Source organism: Monodelphis domestica, chromosome 2, assembly GCF_027887165.1.
Source record: "Monodelphis domestica isolate mMonDom1 chromosome 2, mMonDom1.pri, whole genome shotgun sequence".
Taxonomy (NCBI): domain Eukaryota; kingdom Metazoa; phylum Chordata; class Mammalia; order Didelphimorphia; family Didelphidae; genus Monodelphis; species Monodelphis domestica.
In genome coordinates, this window is record NC_077228.1 from 195,889,777 (window position 1) to 195,913,255 (window position 23,479).

Genomic DNA, 23,479 nt, shown 5'->3' on the forward strand with positions numbered 1-23,479 from the left:
GTTGAAGCCAAATATTTATCTTGTGACATTAGGTCCAAGAGGCCAGAATTAGGAGAAATGAAAAGAAGTGGGAGAGAGGCATATTTAGGCTTTAGAGAAGGAACAACTACCTAATTACTCGTGTCCACACAGTAATAGAATATTTTCAGGTATATAGATACATAGGGTAAAAGTCAAGGGATGATTCAGAAATAGAGAATGAAATGGGAAGACTTAAATAGAAAGGATGGCTGTGTTTTGTTTGCTTGTTTGTATTTCTTTTTTAGTTTTATTTCTATCTGAGTTAAAATATTTATCCTAAAGAAGTCCACTGACTAATTTGATTATCACTTTTTCATCAGGAAAAACAATAAGGAAATAAATGGGACCTAGCAATAGCAACTACTTAGCCTTGGAGTATAAAAGAGGCTTACCAGCCTAGCAGACTTTCATACTCAAGTAACTCACTCACCTGGAAAGAAACCCTTCTAAAAGCTCAACCTACCAACACCATGGTCAATTCCTGTTGTGGCTCCACCTGCTGTGGTCCAAGCTGTGGCTCTGGCTGCTGCCGGCCCAGTTGCTGTATTTCTAGCTGCTGCCACCCCAGCTGCTGTGGCTCTAGCTGCTGCCAGCCCTGCTGCCGCCCCTGCTGCTGTATTTCTGGCTGTTGTCTCCCCAGCTGCTGTGGGTCCAGCTGCTGCCAACCTTGCTGCTGCCACCCTACCTGCTGCATAACTAGCTGCTGTCGCCCCAGCTGCTGCCAGCCCTGCTGCTGCCCCTCCTGCTGTATTTCTAGTTGCTGCCAACCTTGCTGCCGCCCTACCTGCTGCACATCTAGTTGCTGCCAGCCCTGCTGTCGCCCCTGCTGTTGTATTTCTAGCTGTTGTCGCCCCAGCTGCTGCCAGCTTTGCTGCCGCCCCATGTGCTGTATTTCTAGCTGCTGCCAACCTTGCTGCCGCCCTACCTGCTGCACATCTAGCTGTTGCCAGCCCTGCTGCTGCCACCCCACCTGCTGCCATATTACATGCTGCAGAACCAACTGTTGCAGACCAGCCTGCTGTGGGACTTCTTGCTGCTGAGCTCTCACACCTCTGTTCAATTGCCCACCATTCCTAACTAATGTCAGCCACCACCTCCTTTCTTCCTTCTTGCTTCAGGGCAAGGAGAGCTTTCATGGCAATCTAATAGGAAACAACCCACACCTTGATATCTGCAATGATTAGTTTTCTGTTTACCTCCTTGTTCTACATGGATATCAAAGTTTTATCTCATTGAGCTCCATCAACTAAAAATCTTACCTAATCTCTTAAACCCTCAAGATCTTCCTTCCTCAGCTTTGGTCACAAAACTTGGCTCTGTGACAGGAATGTTATTGCTCATGTTTTAGCTCACAACAAGATTTGAATACAAAGATTCTCAAGGTGTTTCTTGTCCAGTTTCCCTCTCCTAACCATTTGCTTTTGTCTTATTGTTTGTCAACTTGCAAATAAAATGTCCAGACAATTCATGAATTCTTTGTCTTGGCTAATTCTTTCTTTTTATATGTTCTTTGTCAATTCTTGGACAATTTTTTAAGAAATCACAGAATTGTCATTTCAAAGTCATTTCAGGAGCCATTTAGTATAATATGGGCTCCAAAGGAATGCTATCATGCACTTGACATGTGGTCATCCAGTCTCTGCACATTATAGAGTGTTTTGTGAAAAGTCTATAAAGTTTGTTATTATTCTTTTTCCCAAATAATTCACACACATGTTTCATATATGCACACCAATTGTCCTCCATTCGCAGAGATTTTGTTATGTGACTATATGAATTACCCTCTCCCATGGATCACTTTATCATATCTTCGTGTCAAATCATGGAGAGAGTTGGTGAATGGTCATCATGGGCTTAAGATCCTTGCTATGATCAAAGAGGGGAAAAGAACCAAAAATACAGAGTGCTGGTGATGGAAGAAGAGAAAGATTTATGTTTTAATGGGCAACTTATCAACAATGGGTAAGAATCTGATTCCATACATGAAGAACATAGTATAAATATTTTAGTAAACTCCAAATGGGCATCATTTCTATCCCCCCCATTCCTACATTACCTAAGAAAGGCCAGAGAAGACTTATTAGAGGCAATGAAAAGTTTTTCAAAAAGACCAGATACTTGGGGAAAATTTGACAAATTGAGACCAGAAAGTGGGGAACATCCATCAAAGTTTCTAGATAGAGTGATTGAAGTAGCAGAGGATATGCTTGGATTTGAAAATTTAACTGTACAAAATCTCCAACACATAAGGAGACAATTTGTGAAAGGCAGTAACACACCTATTAGATCATATTTTAAACTTCAATGCCCAGATTGGGAAACACTAAGTCTGGAGGATTTAAGAAAAACTGCAACTTACATATTTTCAGGTCATAAAGATCTGCTAGAGGAAAAGGATGAAATAATAAAAGACCTTAAATCCAAGATCAAGGAGGCAAATATCTCAAGTAAATATAAAGAAATTGAAGAAATAAAAAATCTAGCCACTCTGCAATTGTACAAACCCACAAGAAATTACATACAAAGCAACCAAAGGAGAAATTTACCCAGATGTTTCTTCTGTGGAAAAATGGGTCACATGGTTCGAGACTGTTATTTAAAGGCACAATTATTCCAAGCTAATAACAAACCAAGGTCTTGGAAAAGCAATGTAAAGTATAGCAGCAATAATACACAAACAAATACAAAATGTTGTGATTGTAATTGCAAGAAATCATTGCAAGCACCAAATTTAGAAAGCATGGAGAGGTACATTCAACAAGGAGCGAAACCACATTATTCGCAAGTAGTCTCAGGTACTGCCAAACAAAGTCAGTTATGAAGCCAGGTGCATGGGGTAACATCAAAAAGGAAAAATGGAAAAGGAAAAGGGAAACAGGAAAAGGAAGGAGACTGCATGCAAATAGAACTTGGGGTTCCAAAAGCTCAAAATAAAAGTAAAGAACAGATAGAAGAAGAAATCCAATTAGATAATGATGTAACAGAGATTAATGAGAAAAATTTTGGAACAATAGAACAAACTACAAAGAAAGAGGAAGAAACTGAACTGGCAACAGTCTGTAATACACAAACTGTAAATGAATTAATTGAAGCATATGAGCAAACAATAGAAGGGTCCAATGGGGAGGAAAAGGAAATAACAGAAAACATTCAAATTAGCAGACCTCCTGGAGACAATGGCATGGAAAGCTGGGATTATATTACAAAAGAAAATACCATTGACATAATAGAAAAGTCAACTTTAAATCCTGATGCAGAATTCCACCCAATAGTAAATGCACAACAGAAAGCAAACACAAACATTATGCCATCCTTAAGTCTAGATGATAATGCAATTCCCTTGCAAACTGATGATGAATTGCAAAATGTATGCTCATAGCAACAAGAAAAGTCTATAGATGAAGAACAAAACTGGGATTTGAATAAAATAGAAATAGAGGCACCTATGGTCCAAGTGTGGCAACAAAATGAGAACACAGAACCTAGGGTTATGATAAAAGTGGGTAATGAGATCTACCCAGCTCTTATTGATACAGGAGCAACTAAATCTGTTTTAAAAACATCTCCTGAAAACAGCCAAATCACAAGTTACATCCAAGATAAAGAGCTTGCAAAAGACTTGGGTAATATAGAAATCACCAAGCAAGAGTCAATGCAAGACAAGATTCACACGAATCACTATATTCAATAATGTTTGATTCAGAAAATGAAGAAGACCAAGAACTTTATGAATATATCAAACCTTACGATCAAGATCACAAAGCTTTACAAGAAGAGGAGATGCATGATTTAATTAACAACTCAAATCAAGAACAAATGATCTAGTCAGAAGAGTTAGTTAAGGAAATAAACTACACAATCACATTAGAAGAAATGCTGGCAGCATTGGGAGTCAAGAATTACCAAGAACTTTGTGAAAAGTATGTGGAAGTGGATAAAGTGGATAAAGACACTAATTTTGCAGTACAAGAAATTATATACCTGATCCAAAACAAAAGGAAGAAGAAGCAAACAATGTAATGCTCCTATCACATCTTTCTTTCTCTGACGTAGAACTTCTCACAAACTAGACTGTCAATTAACAAAATATATACGAGCTTTAAAGACAAGAATAGCAGAATTGCATGAAATGGACTTGATACAACAAACAGTTCCCCTGGATTACAATTTGCACAACATCAAACCAGGAGACATAGTATACTTAAAAATTTTTTTTCAATCAAAAATTGGCTACAGACATAAAATGGACTGGACCACATGAAGTATTTCTTACTACCCCAACAGCTATAAAAGTTGCAGGGAAAGACTCATGGTTTCACTGTTCCCATGTGAAACCAGAAAAAGTTCAACATCACTGTAACAGACATAGAAGATAATTAGACAAAAAATAGTGCTGAGAAATGAAAACAAAAACTGATTAACATAAAAATAAAACAAAGAATTAATAGTGACACATAATGTTTGAGACAACTTTCCAGCTGAGAGGAAAAACAACCCAGAGTAAAAGCAACCCAGAGGAAAAGCAACCCAGAGGAAAAGCATCCCAGAGGAAAAGCAACCCAGAGGAAAAGCATCCCAGAGGAAAAGCATCCCAGAGGAAAAGATTTTAAACCAGCCCAGAGGAAAAGCATCAAGAAAAGATTCTAGAGACAAGAAACAAAGAGGAAAGGCTGAAATGAACAGCTAAGACTTTGAACTTTGTAAATTTGTTTATATAAGAAGAGGACAGATCAGAAATGAGATTTATATGTAAGACTGAGTATGTTGAAATAATAAAACAAAAATAATTTCACATATTAGGGAAATAGCATGCATCACTACATAACATGGAAGAAAGAAGAGATCCATCAGTCAACATGAGAAGTGGAAATCTGAAGAAACTTGATAAGTATGAATTCAACACAACACTATTAGACACAAAAAACAAAATCACAAACTGACATATTGAGAGACTTTGTTTATATAAACAAGTGTCTGAAATTGTATTTATGCAAAATGTAAATATTATTTACTATTGATGCCACCACTACAACTTCATCCTGCTCATAGTCACTCTGAAATTTATTTTAAACTTGAAAAAGAAAGATCACATATCTAGTTATTTTTGTGATCAATAGAAATCTCAATAAAGCAGAATCCTATTGTCTATCAATGATCAGCAGTGATTCAGAAAATATTCTGAGGAAACACCCCCTATGACAGAGGCTGGCACTAAAGAAAAAGTGCCATGCTGAAGAGTGTGTGAAATTGGGGGATGGGGGAGGGACATCAGGAGTTTGGAATCTGGAGAAGACTCAGACTGGTAGAGGAGTTGGTCACTCTTGGTCTTGAGAAGCCAAAGACAGAAGGTGGGAAAAAGACTTTCTCCTGAGGCTTACCCACTTTTTCTGCTGGTGACTGGAAATCCTCCCCTCCCCCCCCCCATTTCCTAATTGAAGGGACTTTCTGAAGAGAAACCTGAGCAGACTTTACTTCAGCTCCTGTTGCCCAGGGGTGAGTCAACCTGACTTTCTCTCAGGGGGTCAGGATACCAAGGCCTGAGGCTCGCCCTCCCAACTTGAGGAGGGAGGGTAAAGGGACAGGGATGCCCTTTTCCCCACTTTTCTTTTCCCATTCTTCCCTGCCTGTTTTTCCTTTTGTATTACTTGATTGAGTTGACATTAAGAGTTATCTGTTTCCCAAGCTGAGCGTGAGTGAAAAGATCAAGGGGAGACCCTTTGGTCTTGAGTAGTGGAGGGGGAACAAGAGCGAATTGGAGAGAGCAGCTTTAACTAAGGAGGGAAGGTAGAAGGGGGAAAATCTTCAAACCCCCTCTCCTTTCTCTGAGCCAACCCTAAATATCAGTTGTCTCCCCTGTACCCCATTTTGTAAAGAGAGATTCTTTTCTCTTTCCTCCTCTCTATACTGAAAGACTGATCCCTCAAATACAAATTAACCTCCACCTTATAGTATACCCCTTATCCCTATATCCAATTATTATTTTAATTGTGTGTGGAAAGTCAGTGAATTAGTTGATGTATATATTAATTAAATACCAACAACATGCCAGACATAGTACTGTGCCCTGGGGATAAAAATAATAGATAAACAACATAAAAACAATTATCCAAAAAGAAGCTACATCTGTAATGCATTTGAATTAATCAACAGAAATAGACACTTAAATTTAGGAGAATTAAAAAATATAGAGCAGTTTTCTCAAGCCAATTTAGCTCTAGAAACAAGGAGCAACTTATCAGGAACATTTTCTTGTTTTCATGAGCACTTCCTCAAGATATTTTCACCATATACAAATTACATCCCTCTGTAAGTCACAAGATGATACAAAGATGGGAGAGAATGACATCAAAGACTGACCTTTCAGTATCTGTCACATGAAGATTAGAAATTGGAAGCAGGAAAAAAATAACCAGAGGTTGTGCATCTAATTTGATTCAAAAGAAGATTATATGTTTGCTATTCAGACATATATGGGGAGAAGGTCTCTTAGGTTGCTTCCAAATCTGCTAGTCTGTGTGACTCAGTGGCATGGACTTAAGCAGACAAAACAGAAAAGTAGAAGCATCCTAACAGATTAGAGGACATGAATTTTTCCAGTCATTACAGAAATTATATAATTTGAAGGTCATTTTTTTCTCTTGCTAAATAATAATGAGGAAATAAGCAATTTCTAGTAATGTAGTAATGGCTGCCATTCAATATGGTATGAAAAAGCCCTGTGGGGTCTGGAGATTTTCTAACTTAACTTACTACCAGGGAAACCAACACAGAAATTCAATCAACCGACCCCATGGTCAGCTCCTCTTGTGGTTCTACCTGCTCTGGCCTGAGCTGTGGCTCTGGCTGCTGTGCTCCCTGCTGCTGCCGCCCTTCCTGCTGCCTTAGGCCAGCCTGCTGCCAGAGCACCTGCTGCAGGACCAACTGTGATAGGCCCACCTGCATTGTGTCCACCTGCTGCCGCCCCAGCTGCTGTGGGTCCAGCTGCTGCCAGCCTTGCTGCCATTCCAGTTGCTGTGTTTCTAGCTGTTGTAGGCCAAGCTGCTATGTGCCGAGCTATTGCCAACCATGCTGCAGACCAAGCTGTTGTGTTTCCAGCTGCTGCCAGCCTTGCTGTCATCGCATCTGTTGCAGAACCACCTGCTGCAAAACCATATGCTGCTGACCAGCCTGCTGTGGCTCCTCTTGCTGTTATATGTATGGACCAGCGCATGACTTCTGACCATCCTCACCCCATTTCAGGAAGACATCAATTCCCTTATTCATGTGAATCAGTATGAGTTGAGTTTGTACAATAAACTAATCATAAGGTGCCCTACATGAGGCCATTTGGAAACCTCCACTAGTGGCTCCCTATTTAGGTATCTTCTTCAGTTCAAATTATCACCACTCTGTTAGTCACTTCCTCTTTCATGGTCAACAACTTTGAAGTTAATATTTAGTCCCTCGAATCAAACCCTTACTTAATTCTCTACCTTTCTTCACCCCCCCCCCCCCAATTCTTGGACTTCAATCACCAGACTGTTCTGCTTGAGATGAAAATTAAGTGCTGTACTTTATCTCATCCTAAGATTTTAGTACTGAGATTTCAAAGATTTTTCCTTCCTCAATTCCCTCTTATGTTGATTTTACATAGTCTTCATGTCTAAATATGTCCAAATAAACCCATGCTTCCTGGCAATAAACAAACAAAATACAGTGGCCCTGCTAATTCTTTCTTATTTTGTTGTTTCTCAGTTCTGGGACATTTCATGGAATTGCATGATCACAGGACTTCAGATTCTATAGGACACTTAGCATCCATTTAGCATCTCTGTTTAAAGATCTCCAAAGAAGAGTAACTTATCACTTCCCAAGGTAACCTCTTCTCTTTTGGACAGCTCTGATTGTTGGGAAAATTTCCCTATAATAAAACCTAAAATTTCCTCTTTGTTACTTCTTCCCAGGGCTCCTGATTCTGCCATCTAATTTCAAACAGAATAAGTCACTCTTTCATTTGACATAACTTTAAATAATTGAGGACAATTTTTATGCCCATCTTAAGTCTTCTTTCCTCTAAGACAAAAATCCCTGTTCCTTCAAATTCTTCTCAGATTATATGAATTTAAACCTTTACCGTGCTTGTCTCCCTCCTCTGCATGTTCTCCAGCTTAATTTCCATCTCATGTTTTAAAATTATATTTCAAAAACAACATGCTATAGTTAAGTATTGCCTGCCCCTTCAAGTTAGTTGATGCTTTATTTCTCTGCTGCCCCATTATTTTTTGTTTAAATTTTAGTATAAACATTTTATAAATGACAATACAATATGTAACACATTAATATAATATGTAATGTTATACATTTATAATACATTATAACAAATATGCTTATCCAAAAGAAACAGATTCTCATATCAGCTATATCCAGAAATCTGTCTCATTCTTTTCCCCCTCCTTTCCACTTTTCCCCTGACCCCAGGAAGACAGGTAATATGATATAGTTTATACATCTATTATATTTCCCTGATGGACTTGTGGTGAAACCTGAAATATAACTCAGTTGCCCCAATTCTTTAGCTATTGCACTTGCATTTTGTGATAAGAAATAACACGAAGTAAAGATTTCTTGAAGAATGACCTCTATTTTTTTTTTCATTGGCATACTAGGAAAGATTTTCAGAAGTGAAAAAAGGAATTGGGAGCTATGAGAAGTTTAAGAATGGATTTTTATGGTTGTAGATAAAAAAACCTAAGAACTATCTATCTATGTCTAAAAGAAAAGGATATCTAAAACACTGGTAAATTTTTATCTAACCTGCCTTTAAATAATCAATTAGATAATTGAAATTTTATTCTTTTAAAACTTATGAGTGCCTTACCAGTTATGGAGCTTTAATTCCTTGAGTATGCAGATGATGAAACTGGAAAGTATTGCTTTGAACCAATTTGGTTACTCTATCCCAAAAATGTAAAACTATGGATGATTGAAGTTTTATCCTTGGAAATAATGAAAAATGCGATAAAAGACTTTGCATGTAAGTGTTTTCTCTTTCATTCAGTAATGGGAAAATTAAGTGTGGTTTTTTACAGACAGACAGACAGATGCTTTCAATCATGTCTTGGAGACAAAAATAAACCATTTATCCACAACTGTGACGTATGTTAAGTTGGAATATCCTGGCAATGTTTAGAAAATATCAACAGGGTCATCATGAAGCAGGGAAAGATTTTAAAGCGGATTATTTAAATGATGTGGGAGTTTGGAGGACTTACATGAAAAGGAACTTAAAAATCAATACAGTATTTCATATAGAAACCTCTGTATCTTCTAGGTCAAAAGGGCCTCTTCTCTCTCATTCTGACATGGAACTGACCCTGGGATTCCAAAAAGATATGTCAGCTAGAAATAACTTTAGGCAGGTCCTATACTTTATGTATTTCCTTATTTATTTTAATTTGAAACATTTTATGTAATTAATTGATTTAGAATATTTTCCCATGGTTACATGATTCATTTTCTTTCTCTTCCCTACTCCCACCCCCCTCCTATAGTCAAGGTGCAGTTCCACTGGGTTTCACATATGTCATTGATCAAGACCCATTTCCATATTATTAATATTTGCACTAGAGTAATTGTTTAGAGTCTACATCCCCAATCACATCCCCAGCAAACCATGTGATCAAGCAGTTGTCTTTCTTCTGAGTTTCTCCTCCCACAGTTCTTTCTCTGGATGTGGAAAGCGTTTTTTCTCATAGGCCTTAGAATTGTCCTGGATCATTGCATTGCTACTCATAGAGAAGTCCATTATGTTCGATTGTACCATAGTATATCAGTCTTGCTGTACAATGTTCTCCTGGTTCTGTTCCTTTCACTTTGCATCAATTCCTGGAGGTTATTCCAGTTCACATGGAATTCCTCCAGTTCATAATTTGATTAGCCATTCCCCAATTGAAGGGCAGCCCCTTATTTTCCATTTATTTTTGGCACCACAAAGAGCATGGCTATATCAAATTCTACATAATAGGTATTCGCTGAACATTAACTGTGTGAGAAGAACTGTGTTTGAGACACAGTTATTGCCTTCAGGAAGCCAAATATTACCATTTGTTGCACCATTGGATTTATTATATATGTATTCTCAATCATCACTCTCCTCAACTCTCTTCTGGACATTTGTAATGACCCTCTAATTTATTTCCTGCTGCTCAGGTTTCAATGCTGTCCAATTCATCCTCAAAGCAAACAACAGAATTTTCTTGGAGTGCAGGTCTGACTATGTCAACTCCACATCTATCCCTGTCTTGTTACTGGAACATCAGATATGAAGTTCTTTGCTTACAAATTGGTCCCTGCCTACTGTCAGCCTGAAAAAAACCCAAAGAACTACTAAAGTAGTGATAATAAGGGTCTTTAAGGGAGGAAGATTAATCTTGGAAAATGTAGAGAACCTCAATCCCAGAACTTCCAAATGAACTACAAAATGCAATGTACTTATATAGATTTCTGGAAAAGGAGAGGAAAATATTATCTGCCACCCACATAGAAAGGGAGCACTAACCCAGTCTAAAATGGCTGGGAGAGGTCAAAATGAACTTGACAGTGGCTAGGATACCTGTAGTAGTAGATACAAAAGTAGACTAGATACAAAAGGAGAAACTGAAAAGACAGAAGGTTCCTTGAGATTTGTTATCATCTGCTAATCCTGTCTAGGGTGATTCTAGGGTGATCTTGGGGTGCTTGAGTGCTTATTGTTCAACCTGGGACAAAGTTCAATCAGGGACAAGGGTCAATTTGGGGTTTCATAAAAGAAGATTGTCACTACCTTTTCAGCCTTTTTACATATTATTTTAAGTGAAAATATATCTACCCAGTTATTAATTTTATAAAGTTTATTAATAGGAAAGGTAGATCAGCACAGTTTCAAATCTCATCCTTTATACTAAGATTCTCTGACCACATGTAGCCTAGTCTCCATTCTCTTCCTCTTCCCTGTTACCTGCCTGCTCTCTCCCCACATTCTCCCCCAAAGGACCTGCCCCCTCTCTTCTATTGACATTCAGGACATTAGGGACACAAACTCTGGCATTTAGGGAATGTGGATCAACCAGGTCAGCAACCAGGAGAGGGAGGGAATGAACTTCCCTTGACATAATTCCCTTCATACCTCATAATCTAGTCATGCTATTCAAGACAGACAACATGGTATTTTTCAGCATCACTATTTTCCTTCTAAGCTTAGATGAAGGAAATGATTCTTGGTGCAATAAAGTGCTACTGCCTCACACTCCATGGCTACTTTATATATTATATGTATATGCTGTATATACTTATGTATCCCTTCTCATTCCCTTTGAAAAAGACAAACAGCTAGAAATATATTTCCCCTGACAAAGATGGAAATTCTTCAGTCAGTTTTCATCGCTGGCATAAAGTAAAGCATGATTTTGAATGGACGGTGTTGGTTTTTTCCTCTGGTATTGTAGGGAAATGCTTAAGGAATGGAAGTGAGTGATTGTGAGCACTAGTGGACAAGGATTAGGTTTGACATTGATTGAAAAAGATGATAACTGGAGAAATTATTAGGTGGTAAGGTATTGGAGGTCCTGTGCTTTGCCCCTTCCCCAGGTCCATTTATTTAACTCAAATATTATTCAGGATTTTTGAACACAGATATAATTGAATGCTTTTTTCCTATAAATTACAAGCACATATCCCAGTCTTCATAGAAGGTAAGGGTTTTCATGGATCCCCAAGATGTTCTCTTTATTATTTCTCTGTCACTTGTTTTCACCACTATGTGAGGAAAAAGGTAGACCAGTTAAGGAAGATTTCCATCATTGCACAGAGAATAGGAAATCTTTCTAGTAAGGGTGCAAATGGTTGTTGATAAAGTGTTTTTGTCCTCCATCCAGGGAAATGGCCCTAAGGCTCCAAAGGATGGAGAATGTTTCATTTAATAGAGTTTTGTATAACTTCTCTGTCATCTGTTTTGTAGTCAAATAGAGGAAAGTGAGAGAGATAATTGACCAATGTCTCACTTTTGTGTTAAGATGTGCCAAATTAAAGTGAGCATTATGACTAGTATTTCCATCTTCCTCTATCATGTTTGTGCTTTGTATGTTTTTCTCAACATAAACTACAAATTGTTTCTGTTGAAAATGACTGTATGTTGTGTTCAATGATTCTTTATTGACTAAATGAATGAATGAATCTGAGGGGAAAAGAAGGGACTAAAAAATCTATCATCTTTTAATGCAAACAAGTGACATGTTCAAAGTTAATAAATTTTCTCCGATGTGGAATATCATTTAGGAAGCAACAAAAACCCAGGACTCAGGTCAAAAAAAGACTAGAGGGGGCATCAGTGTCATAGCAAATATTAACATAGGCAAATATTTTCAGTGATCCTTCTATTAATGACAAAGTCATTTAAGTAAAAATGTCATACATAATTATGAGATATCTCATGGAATCATCTTATTTCCTTTGAGAGAACAAAAAATCCATTCCATTAATTTCTCTTATAGCTTCCTTCATAAATATGTGAGGACCATCTTTTCCAACTAATTACACCTTTCTCCTCTATTTCAATGTCATTAATAGCAATAACATTAAGGACTTCATGGTTGAAAAGTCTGTCAATAAGTGGCTAGCCCATTGCTGCTGAATTTCTTTCTTCATAGATGCTTTGGTGGTTGAGAAAAGAAAATTGTTTTGATGTGGCCTATTAAGCCATTATAAAATGGTAGAGTCAGTGAGGTGTATGTAAGACTAAGATGCATTTTAAACTATTTTACTTTCTCAATTACATGTAATAACAATTTGAATATACTCTCTGGAATTATGAGATCCATATTATCTTCCTTCTTTCTCTTTCCTCTCTCTGAGATGCCAAGTGATTTGATCTAGGTTATACATGTATGATTATGGAAAATCCTTTGTATACACAGCATGATTTTTTTCTTATGATGAAGGATTATCTAGGATGAGAGAAGGGATTAAAGTTGTTGTCTAAAAATCCTATCTATCATCTAGGATACTATCTCCTTAAGTAAAATTATGCTTCTAAAATTTGTTTATCTTTTGTGGAGTCTCTGACATGAATCATTCATAGAATTAGGACCCACTATCAAAAGAAAATTGGCATCTTCACCTACTTATTTCTTTCTTGGCTTGATATAATTTCTGTTTTTTTTTTATTGTGATATCATTTGTTCTCTATGGAGTCACCAGGAGTGGATAATAATCACTAGGATTGACAGGTTTGAGGAGGCATTGCCCATTCCTAACAATGGGACCTGGGAAGAGAACAGACTTCCTTAGTTACACAAGACAATAACTTCTCTTTTATCTATATATTGGACAACAGTAATGGCTCTATGCAAATAATTTAGAAATCCTAAGAAGCTTATAGGGTAAGAGTTACCTACTCTTGCCCTAAAGATATACTTTCCTAGATAAATAAAGTATCCCACCTAAGAAATGGAATCATATAGAGAAAACAGAGATGAACCTCATTTTTAAACATAGTTGGCAGGTTGCCACATGGTTGACTAAAAATTGAATAATCAGAATAGATGTTGTTCTTCATCCTTTGGTTTTGAAGGGGACCAATGAAATCATGAGCTTGAAGTCTTGACTTGGGTGTGAATTGGATTTAGGTGAGGAATGTAGTGATTAAAATAGTGGAAGACTTAAATTGTGGCAGATATAAGAGTAGTTGTTAAAATTGTGACTGCAGAAAATATGTTTTCAAGACTGTGTCCTGTTTTTAAATCAAATATAAGGTGGTCGCCAGGGAAAAATTCCCAGTTACTAAATATACCCAAGTCAACTGGGTTTTTAAGAGATTTTAATTAATACAAATGAGGAATTAAAGAAAGGGAGAGAGAGAGAAAAAAAGAAAAAAATAGAGAAAAAGGATAGGCCGGCCCAGGCCAGCCCAGGCCAGCCCAGACCCAAGCCTTAAGAGAGAGAGATCAGTCAGTTTTTTATCCACTCACCACAAGATTTGTCCCAAGCAAGATTCTAATGTTCAGGGGGCAGCTGGGTAGCTCAGTGGATTGAGAGCCAGGCCTAGAGATGGGAGGTCCTAGGTTCAAATCTGGCCTCAACCACTTCCCAGTTGTGTAACCCTGGGCAAGTCACTTGACCCCCATTGCCTAGCCCTTACCACTCTTCTGCCTTGGAGCCAATACACAGTATTGACTCCAAGTTGGAAGGTAAGGGTTTAAAAAAAAGATTCTAATGTTCAGAGAGACACCAGGCCAGCTCCATCTCAGCTGATTCCACCAGCTGAATCTCCCTGTTTCCCAGCTGTATGATCCCCAGCTCTATCTGAGCTCCTATTTAAAGGGAATTTTCTCCTATGTCACCTCCCCTAAGTTCTCACACCTACCAATCACAGTAGACATTTTTCCAAAGGACAGACCATTCTTAATTCACACCTGAGTAGATTTAAACTTTTGATTAAGTTCACACCTGAAAAAATCTCTGAGTAAGCTCTCACCTCTTTGCTCCTTGTGAATTCATAAGTTTCCTGACTTTTATAGGTACTTAGCACCCTTTTGTATTAGATCTAAAAATAGGCACAGCTTAAGAACTTTTGCCTTACTATAAGGATGGCTTAAGTATTTTTCATTGTTCGGCAAGGAGTTTCTTCCCCTAAAGCATGCTTAAGTAGGGGTAGAGTAGAGGTCTCACATTCCTGATCTAAGTTCCTTCATTGTTTGAAATGGGGAATGGTCTTAACCACATCTTATGAAGTGTAGGGTCTGAGAATTTTTAAGATTCACAGGAATAATGGATAAAGCTATTTACCTCATTCTTTCTTTCAGAGTCATTGAAGTCCAGTGGCTGGATGAAAAGTTGAGATGACTAATGATGGCCCAGGATGCAAAGGATGACCTTCAATGATCCTAGATTTTTGTCCAAATGCTTAACTATTCCAGAGTGCCTGCTTCAGCGTCTTTCATGGCCATCAGAATGAATTGTTCTCACTTTTTTTCTCATTCCTTCATGGGAAGATTCCACATGCTTAGAATGGAAATTTTCAAGGAGGAAAAGTAGTAATAACTAAAAGAAAAGGCAAATTTTGATCCAAGATGGAGTAAATAAATTATTGAGAAGAGGGTGAATTCCATGAGATCAAGGATTAATTCCTTTCTCATATGAGGAAAATAAATTATTTAATTTGATATTCATTTTTCCATCATGATAAGTAATAACAAGGAAATGCTCTAGAATTCTTCATAGACATTGATTAAGAGGTATACCAGAGGTTTTGGGGGCAAGAAGGTTTTTGAATTCCAGTAAATTTTTGTCCTAGAAACAAACTTAGAAGATCCACACTCTGAAATCATGGTCAACTTCTCATGTGGTTTCTTCTGCTCTGACCTGAGCTATGACCAGGTTTTCTTTGAAAAGACATACTGTGCCCCAGTTGCTCCCATCCTATGTGCTGCAGACCCACCTGCTGCCAGCCTTCCTCCTTCTCCACCTGCCATGTATCTAGCTATTGCCAGACCACGTGCTAGAGAATTACTTACTATCACCCAGACTGCTGTGGCTCCTCCTCCTGTTAAGTGCCAAGACATCCTACCATTTTGCAAACAGTTATGGTTTTTGTAAGTGATACATATATTTCTTTTATATTGTTTATTTGTTCATTTATTTAAGTATTTTTCCATGGTTGCATGATTCGTGTTCTTTTCTGCTCATTGTCCCTCCCCATTCCCATAGCCAACAATCAATTCCAATGGTTTTTACATGTGTTGTCACTCAATACCTATTTCCATAGTGTTCATTTTTATGAGTAATCTTTTAAAGAGCCAACCCCCCCCCAAACCTATACCCATATAAACAAGTGATAAATCATATGTTTTCTTCAGCATTTCTACTCCCACAGTTCTTTCTCTAGCTGTGGATAGCATTCTTTCTCATAAGTTCCTGGATCATTGCATTGCTATTAGTAGCAGATTCTATTACATATGATCAGACCACAATGTTTCACTTTTGAGGAATGCATATATTTCTATTAATCTGTGAGTTAATCTGGCCAGGGGGAGCATGTGGACACCAATCAGCAATGATATAAGGTTGGAAAATTAAGTTCATTGTCTTCATAAGTGGGATCTTTTTTATCTTCCCCTTTCCCTTTCTTCCAATCAAAGATTATCTATCAATCTTGAATATGATGAATGAAAAGGGAACACATTCTAGTAGGTTTGAGACCTCTACTTGACATTAAAATCTTACAACAAGGTGATTTCAGAGAAGATCAGGAAAAGCATATTTCTTCCCAGCACTTCATAAATCACACACTAATACAAGAAACTGCGAAATGGAAAATATTCAATCTGAATTTATCCGTATTATTACTTTGCCATGTGCTATTTAGCTTATGTGTTTCCTAAAAATTATTTTCCATTCTTGAAATATGTTGAGGTATGACTTCTGATTTCATAAAACAGTTTTCATGTATGAAGTCATTTCCAGGCATATAATGAAGATATGCTCAATTCTCTTTAATATGGAAGAATTCAATGAGTGCAATGATCTATCTAGCAAACATTTATGATTGACTGAAGGAACTTTGAAAGAAGATATTATGCTCAAGATGGCATCAGTCTTTCCCTTTTTATTTTATTCATAAATTGTTATATTATTTTGAGTTTTGATATCAATTCCATATTCTCTCCTCCCCTCTCTGCCACCCTCAATAATTCAGAAGGCAAGAAATACCATACCCTTGATGCATATATATAACAGTGATGAAGAACATAAGAGAAGAAAGAATTAACCAAGGTGCAGGATTTGTGTAATTGCAAGGAGGATTTATTTGGAATATGAAAAAAATCAAGACAGGAGCAACTATTTATGACAGGGAATCTGGTCAAGAAATATCTTGGGAATCTTTGTATTTAAATCTTACTGTGAGCTAAACAAGAATGTTCTTGTCACAGAGCCAAGTTTTGTGACCAAAGCTGAGGAAGGAAGATGCTGAGGGTTTAGGGAAATATGTAAGAGTTTTAGTAGATGCAGTTCAATGAGATAAAATTTTTGTGTCCATATAGTACAAGGAGACAAACAGAAAACTAATCATTGTTGATATCGAGGTGCCGGATGCTTCCTAAAAGGTTGACAAGAGAGGTCTCCTTTCCCTGAAGCAAAAAGGAGGAAGGGAGATGGTGGCTGATATTAGGTGGGAATGGTGGGCAATTGCACAGAGGTGTGAGAGCCCAGCAGCAAAAAAGTCCCACAGCAGACTGGTCTGCAGCAGTTGGTTCTGCAGCTGGTGATATGGCAGCACGTAGGGTGGCAGCAGAAAGGTTGGCAGCAGCTGGACCCACAACAGCAGGTGGGGCAGCAGCAGCTAGAAATAGAGCAGCTGGGGTGGTAGCAGCCAGGGCCATAGCTTGGACCACAACAGGTGGAACCAGAACAGGAATTGACCATGGTGTTGGTAGGTTGAGCTTCTGGGTTTATTTCCAGGTGAGTGAGTTACTGGAGTATGAAAGTCAGCTGGCCTGGTAAGCCTCTTTTATATCCCAAAGCTAAGTAGTTGCTATTGCTAGGTCCTATTTATTTTCTTATTGTTTTTCCTCATGGAAAAGTGGTACCAAAATTAGTCAGTGGCATTCTTTAGTTTAAATGTCTTAATTTAGACAGAAAAAAAATGGCATTTCCATTTAAGACTTTCCAAAGTATTCTTTATTCCTGCATCACCCCTTGTCTTTTCCCTCTTGTTTATATATTGGTAAAAGCATTCCATCATTGTTTGGACATCAGTAATTAGGTTCCTTCTCTCAAGCCTAAATATGCCTTTCTTCCACATCTTCCTTTTGTTCTTATTTCTGGTCTCTTGGACCAAGTATAACAAAATAAATTCTACCTTCAACCTAAGAATCCTTCCCAAACTGGAAGGCCATTTTCATGGATCCCCAAGATCTTCTCTTTATGAACCCATTTCTATCACATTTGTTTTCACCTCTATGTAAGGAAAGAGATATACCAGTTAAGAGAGATTTCCATCATTGCACCGAGAATAGGAGATCTTTCTAGTAATGGTGCAAAAAGTTGTTGATAAAATGCTTTTGTCCTCCACCCAATAAAGTGGCCCTGAGACGCTGAAGGGATGGAGAATATTTCCTTCAATAGAGGTAAGTATAATTGTTATGTCATCTGTTTTAGAGTCATATTGTGGGATCTGAGAGAGATAATTAGGCAGTGTCTTACTGCTGTATTAAGATGTGCCAAATTAAAGTGAGAATTATGTCTGTATTTCCATATATTTTTCTCTATAGTATTTGCATTTAGTATGTTGATCTCAACATACACCACAAATAGTTTCTGCTGAAAATGACTGTATGTTGTGTCAAATGATTCTTTAATCATTAAATGAATGAATGAACCTGAGGGGAGGAAAGGGACTGGGAAAAAATACTCTTTCAGTGAAAAAAGGGGCATGTTCAAAGTTCATAAAATTTCTCCAGTGTTGTACATCATTCAGCAAGCAATCAAACACCAGCATTCAAAAAAATGTTAGAGGGGCATTAGTGTTGTAACATACTAGAATATCAGTGATTTTTTTTCTTGGCAAATTCATTTAGGTAATAATGTCATACATAATAATGAGATATCTCATGGAATAATCTTATTTTCCTTGAGAGAACAATAAAATCCATTCCTCCAATTTCTCTTATAGCTTCTTTCATAAATATGTGAGGACCATCTTTTTCAACTAACTACACCTTTCTCCTCTATTTCTATGTCATGAATAGCAATAATGTTAAGGTTGTAACGGGTGAAAAGTCAGTCAATAAATGGCTAGCCCATTGCTGCAGAGTTTCTTTCTCAACAGCTTCTTTGGGAGTTGAGAAAAGAAAATGTTCTGGTGTGGCCTATAAAGCCATTACCAGATGATAGAATCAGTGAAGTATATGCAAGATTGGCACAGATTTTTAAAACTATTTTATTTTCTCAATTACATATAATAATTTGAATATGCTTTCTGAAATTATGAGACCCAAAATAGCTGCCTACTTTCTCTCTCCCCTCTCTGAGATGCTAAGTGATTGGATTTAGGTTATAAATGTGTGATAATGGAAAAGCCTTTGAGAATGCAGTATGACTTTTTTTTCTCATGATCAGATATTCACTGGGAAGAATGAAGGAATTTAAGCTATTGTCTAAAAATCCTAGCTTTAGTCTACGATATTATTTCCTTAACTAGAGTTACACTTCAAAAATTCAAATAGAAAAATAGCCTGCCATTTTGGGGTGACAATGCTCCTGGAGCAAACAACACAGAATGTGCCTTCAAACCCTGAGCCAAGACCAAGAATGCTGGAGAAATGCAGAAGCCTTTAGACCTTTGCCCCATGTGAGTGCAGACCCCAAGAGAGCAGGAGACAATTTCTAGGGAGTTTAAAGTATGGTGGGTGGGGTCAGGCTGAGAAGGATATCATCTGGCAGACAGCCACTGGAAGTGGGTAGAGTGAAGCTACCTTCTGGTAGATTCCCATTTTATTGAATTATTTTTTGATGAGTGGTTATGGGACAGCTTTTCGATTATCCCATTGACAATGCCTATGCCCCTAAGGACTTTCCTATAGAGAAATATAGAAGCTTTGTATAACATTTTTTAAAAATCATGCATCCCTTGGGATTACTTTCGGACCTGGATTATTTTTTTAAACCCTTACCTTCTGTCTTGGAGTCAATACTGTGTATTGTCTCCAAGGCAGAAGAGTGGTAAGGGCTAGGCAGTGGGGGTCAAGTGACTTGCCCAGGGTCACACAGCTGGGAAGTGTCTGAGGCCAAATTTGAACCCAAGACTTCCCATCTCTAGGCCTGGCTCTCAATCCACTGAGCTACCCAGTTGCCCCCCGGACCTGGATTTTTGAATAATGGTTTAATCCTTCATGGCTGATCATCATAAAGTATTTCTTTTGCTGTATATACTGTTATCCTGGTTCGGCCCACGTCATTTGCATCAGATCATATATGTCTTTCCAGATTTTTCTGAATTCATCCACTTTGTCATTTCTTATAACACGATGGTATTCCATTACAACCATATACCACAACTTGTTCATCCATTTCCTAATCCACCACCTCAGTTTTCTATGCTTTACCAACATAAATAGAGCTGATAAAAAAATGTTTGTTCAAGTAAGTCCTGTTCCTCTCTCTCTGATCTCTTTGGGATACAGACCCAGTAGTGGTATTGCTGGGTCAAAGGGTATACATGGTTTTGTGGCCCTTTGAATGTGTTCCAGATTTTTCTCCGAAAAGACTGTATCAGTTCACAGTTCCACCAACGGTGTTTTGGTGTCCTAATTTTCCCACAAACCCAACAACTTTTAACAGTTTCCTTATTGGTCATGTTAACCAATAAGATAAATGTGAGGTGCTCTCTCAGAGTTGTTTTAATTTACCAATAATACATATTAATAATAAATAAATTTGGAGTTTGGAATATTTTGGAATTATGGAATTTGGAATCATGCTCAAAGGGTTTTAAAAGACTGCCAGCCCTTCAATCCAAGCATACCACTTCTGGGTTTGTACCCCAGAGAGATAATAAAGGAAAAATACATGTACAAAATATTCATAGCATCACACATTCTGGTGACAAACAAATAGAAAATGAGGGGATGTCCTTTTATTGGTGAATGGCTGAACAAATTGTCTTATCTGCTGGTGAAGGAATCCTATTGTCCTGAAAAGAGAATTGAACTTCAGGAATTCCATGTGAACTGGCAAGACCTCTAGGAATTGATGCAGAGCCAAAGGGGCAGAACCAGGAGAACATTGAATGCAGAGATGTTTACACTGTGGCCCAATGACATGTAAGGGGCTTCGCTACTAGCAGCAATGCAATGTTCCAGGACAATTCTGAGGGACTTAGGAGAAAGAACACTATCTTCATCCAGAGAAGAACTTTGGGAGTAGAAACACAGAAGGAAGGCATTTCCTTTATCCCATGGTTCAATGGGGATGTGATTGGGGATGTAGACTCTTAATGATCACTGTATTGCAAATATTTTTTTCCCTTTTAAACATAGTTTTATTTGGTAATTTTCAAACATTATTCATTAGAGAGAAAGATCATTTTCTTCCTCCCACCTCTCCCATAGCCGACCTGCAATTCCACTGGGTATCACATGTGTCCTTGATTCGAACCCATTTCTATAGGATTCTAGGTATATATATATATATATATATATATATATATATATATATATGGAAAATGTGATTGATGTGTAGTCAACTGGTGTCATCAAAGTTGTTCGTCTGTTCTGTCCTTGGTCTTTTGTCAGCTGCCATGATGTGCTTTGTGGGTGATCAGATTTTTTTCACCCTCTGTAAACATACAAACAAACACTCTACCCAAAGTTATCATCCTGTTGGGTCCCTGACAGTCTTAACCTCCTGGTAATATTCAACCCAATCCAGGTACAACATACAGTGTAATCTTTATTATTACATTCAACGTGTAATAGCATAGGCTTAGTCTATATTCCTTCTGGGATGTAGGAGAGATAGATGGTTAGGAATACCATTACCACCCTCATTGGAATGCTGTCTGACCAGACCAGAGCTCAGAGATTCGTCTGGCCCTGAGCTGTCTCATTAATTGCTCTGACCAAGTATAATACAATATCAATACATCAACCACATTTTCCATATGTATATACCTGGAATCCTACAATTTCCATGTTGTTGGTATTTGCATTAGGGTGTTGATTTAGAGTCTCTCCTCAATCATGTCTCCTGAAGCAGTTGCTTTTCCTTGGTGTTTTTACTCTCACAGTTTGTCTTCTGCTTGTGGATAGTGTTTTTTCTCCTTGATCCCTGTAGAATGTTCAGGGACATTGTATTGACACTAATGGAGAAGTCCATTACATTCAATTGTACCACAGTGTTTCAGTCTCTGTGTACAGTGTTTTGCTGGTTCTGCTTCTTTCGCTCTGCATCACTTCCTGGAGGTTGTTCCAGGCTCCATGGAATTGCTCCACTTTATTATTCCTTTGAGCACAATAATATTCCATCACCAACTTATACCACAATTTGTTCAGCCATTTCCCAATTGAAGGGTATCTCATTATTTTCCAATTTTTGGCCACCACAAAGATCACAGCTATGAATATTCTTGTATGGGTCTTTTTCCTTACAATCTCTTTGGGGTACAAACCCAGCAGTGCTATGGCTGAATCAAAGGGCAGACAGTCTTTTATCTCCCTTTGGGCATAATTCCAAATTGCCCTCCAGAATAGCTGGATCAATTCAAAACTCCACCAGCAATGAATTAGTGTCCCAACTTTGCCACATCCCTTCCAGCATTCATTACTTTCCTTTGCTGTCATGTTAGCCAATCTGCTAGGTGTGAGGTGATACCTCAGAGTTGTTTTGATTTGCATCTCTCTGATTATAAGAGATGTAGAGCACTTTTCATGTGCTTATTAATAGTTTTGATTTCTTTGGATGAAAACTGCCTGTTCATGTCCCTTGTCCATTTATCAATTGGAGAATGTCTTGATTTTTTGTACAATTGATTTAGCTCTTTATAAATTTGAGTAATTAGACCTTTGTCAGAGGTTTATGATATGGAGATTGTTTCCCAATCTGCTTCTTCCCTTCTCATGTTGTTACATTGGTTTTGTTTGTACAAAACCTTTTTAATTTGATGTAATTAAATTTTTTTATTTTACATTTGTGACCCTTTCTATTCTTGCTTGGTTTTAAAGTCTTTCCCTTCCCACAGGTCTGACATGTATACTATTCTGTGTTCACATAATTTACTTATAGTTTCCTTCTTTATATTCAGGCCATTCACCCATTCTGAGTTTATCTTGGTGTAGGGTGTGAGGTGCTGATACAGACCTAATCCCTCCCAAACTGTTTTCCAGTTTTCCCAGCAGTTTTTGTCAAATAGTGGATTTTTGTCTCAGAACCTGGAGTCTTTGGGTTTGTCATAGACTGTCTTGCTGAGGTCATTTACCCCAATTCTATTCCACTGATCCTTCTTTCTGTCTCTTAACCAGTACCAAATTGTTTTGATGACCCCTGCTTTGTAATATAGTTTGAGATCTGGGACTTCAAGGCCACCTTCCTTTGTATTTTTTTCATTATTTCCCTGGATATCCTTGATCTTTTGTTCTTCCAAATGAGCTTTGTTATGTTTTTTTCTAATTCTGTAAAGACATTTTTGGTAGTTCAATGTGTATGGCACTAAATAAGTAAATTAATTTTGGTAGGATTGACATTTTTATTATGTTAGCTCTTCCTAACCATGAGCAATCAATGTTTTTCCAATAGTTGAGATCTAGTTTTAATTGTGTGGAGAGTGTTTCCTAGTTGTGTTCATATAGTTCCTGTGTTTGTCTTGGCAGATAGATTCCTAAGTATTTTATATTGTCTAGGGTGATTTTAAATGGAATTTCTCTTTCTAATTCTTTCTGCTGAGACATGT

The 23,479-nt window shown here is 37.7% G+C and overlaps 1 pseudogene; it reads left to right on the top strand.

Moving 5' to 3' along the window:
* The first annotated feature begins 491 nt into the window (after nucleotides 1-491).
* Nucleotides 492-23,479, top strand: part of LOC100014296 (keratin-associated protein 9-1-like) — a 32,226-nt pseudogene continuing 9,238 nt past the window's right edge.